The following is a 2,687-nucleotide window of genomic DNA, read 5'->3' as shown; positions in this document are numbered from 1 at the left end:
ATACATATGCAGCTAGAGACAAGAGCTCCGGGGTTCTGGTTAGTACATCATGTTGTTCCAACAATAGGGTTGCAGATCCCTTTAGCTCCTTGGGTACTGAGAAGCAGATTTTTAAAGACTAAAAGTATCCTGTAGGGAAGAGAGACAGATTTCTGAGATTTCTGGGAAGGTGCTTGTGTTTAAAGACTGTGTAGCTTTCTTACCCTCTTACTCTATTGCCTCTCTCTTATATCTTGACCCCTTGCTCCCATTCCCTTCCCCACTCTCTCCTCGTAGCCATGGCTGGCCTCTTCTTCTCTACTCTCCCCTTCTTGCTGCCTCTGCTACCCTCTTAAATCTCCTCCCCATGCCCTAAATAAACTCTCTTCTATGCTTAAAAAAAAAAAAAAAGATTGTGTAGAACTACTATACCAACTTTCAATTTCCTACCTGTGGTGTGTGTATGTGTGTGTGTGGTGTGTGTATGTGTGTGTGTGTGTGTGTGTGTGTGTATGTGGTGGTGTAGTGATGATGGTGTTGCACCTGTAACTTTGGGTGTATGTGAGTGGAGGCCAGAGGTTAACCACAGGTGTAGTTTCTCAACAGCTTGATATTCTAAACAGGGTTTCTCATTGGCCTGAAGCTCAAAGATTTAGCTGAGGTAGCTGGTCAAGATACACTTGGGATCTGCTAGGATCTACTTGTTTCTGACTTTGCAGTTCTACGACATTGCAAACAGACATCACTATTCCAGGCCTTTGTATTTGAGGGTTGGGGGTATGTAAAGTAACTTTTCATGTTTGAAAAAGCTAGTAACTTACCTGACTGTTCTTGCCACTTTTTGTTTTTAACTTGAGAATTAAACTTTTGAATTTAGGTGATGAGTCCAAGTAGATTTATTTAGCTAAAGTAATACTATCTTAGAAATCTTGCTGCTTGTTAAGAAATATTATATTTTAGAATATATATGTTCATGCAAATATATATTCATACAAAAATAATTGATTTAAAAATAGGCTGTGAACTTGAAAGAGAGTTCTAAGGGCGAATGGGACAAATCTGACCCAAGAGCCATTTCATAGCAGGTAAACCTTAACAACCCATTTTCAAGAATTATTTTATTTTTGTTTTCTCTTCCAAAAACAGTAGGATAAGCTTAAGACTATATAAGGTATTTCCAAATAATTTTGTGATCATATTTAAATAGAGCCATTCTGGATTGCTGGGCTAGCATTAGAAAGAAATGAAATGCATCTTTACAGTTTCAAGAAACTCATTAATTTAATTATTTTTTAAAAATCATTTAAATGTACACTAGTTTGAACTTTATCTTTGTACTGTCTAAAAAAATAAAATCCCTCAACAAATCTGCAGGGTAATTATTGGCTTACTTTGGGAACCAACTGCTTTCTAATTGAAAGTTGGCAGCTCTTATTTCTACAGAAACGGTTAAATGTGCTAATTTTACATGATTTTTAAAAATCCATTTACTAAAATAGTTTGGCAAGAACTTTTTAATTTTATTCATATTGTGGTGAGGAGGTTCTAAACAGAACCTCAAAATTTCTGATTCTTTAATGATTGGCTGCAGTTAAAAACTACTTTGCGTGTGTGTGTGTGTGTGTGTGTGTGTGTGTGTGTGTGTGTGTGTGTGACAGGAAATTTGCTTTCTGGGATAGAAGAATTAAAAAAAAAAAAGAAAACTGTTCCTCTTAGTGGAAGGTAGTCATTCTTTGCTCTGGAAGGCTTATTTGGGAGCCTTATTGACATGCAGAAGTATGTTAAGTACTTATTATTTGTCCTCCACTGTTGGAAGTAATCGAAGTGTAAATAATGTAGAAGTTTACTTTGGATGAGAGATGAGGGAGAGCAGATCTAAGTCTTGGTGGATATTTAAGGATTCTCAATATCTTTTGTCCAGTCTTCAGAAAGAAGCTTAAGAGCCTTAAAATTAGAGAAAGAAATGAGGGGGGATGAAATTCCAACAACCAGCTTGGAGTGCCTAGTCTGTGTTTAAGGGACAAAGATGTCTGGTATTAAGCTAATATTTCTTTTCATAAAATGCAACGTTTTTTTAGAAAATTCTCAAGATTCCAGCAGTATATGCATTTATCACCAAAGCTGGATTTCAAATTACCATGGGTAAGGGAGGGAGGAAATGCAAAAAGGAAGTTTCGTTTCTTTCTTTCTTTTTCTTTTTTTTTTTTGTTTTTTGTTTTTTCAAGAGAGGGTTTCTCAGTGTAGCTCTGGCTGTCCTGGAACTCACTCTGTAGACCAGGGTGGCCTTGAACTCAGAAATCCGCCTGCCTCTACCTTCCAAGTGCTGGGATTAAAGGCGTGCGCCACCACTGCCCGGCATTTTTGTTTTGTTTTTTTGTTTTTATTTTGTTTTGTTTGGTTGGGTTTTTAAATTTTTTTTATTTTTTATTTTTTGTTTTTTGGCTTTTCTTTCTCTTTCAATAAATTGTATGTCTTTGTAGGCTGGTTTAGAACTTGGAAGTCGCCAGGCTGAACATCTACAGTGCTGGCATCATAGGCATGGACTGCCAATGTCCTGCTCCATAAAAGTTTTGAAAGCTGATGTGGCTTGGCTCAGTGAAAACCAGATAGAACAAAGGTATTTAGCCTAGCAGAAGTCATTTGAAACCTACAAGAAGTCTGTGTACTACTTACTTTGCTCATGCAGGTCACTTCAAGCTACTTTATTT

The sequence above is a fragment of the Mus caroli genome, chromosome X (assembly GCF_900094665.2).
Source record: "Mus caroli chromosome X, CAROLI_EIJ_v1.1, whole genome shotgun sequence".
In the NCBI taxonomy this organism is placed as follows: Eukaryota; Metazoa; Chordata; class Mammalia; order Rodentia; family Muridae; genus Mus; species Mus caroli.
Note: the sequence above shows the minus strand (reverse complement) of the source record.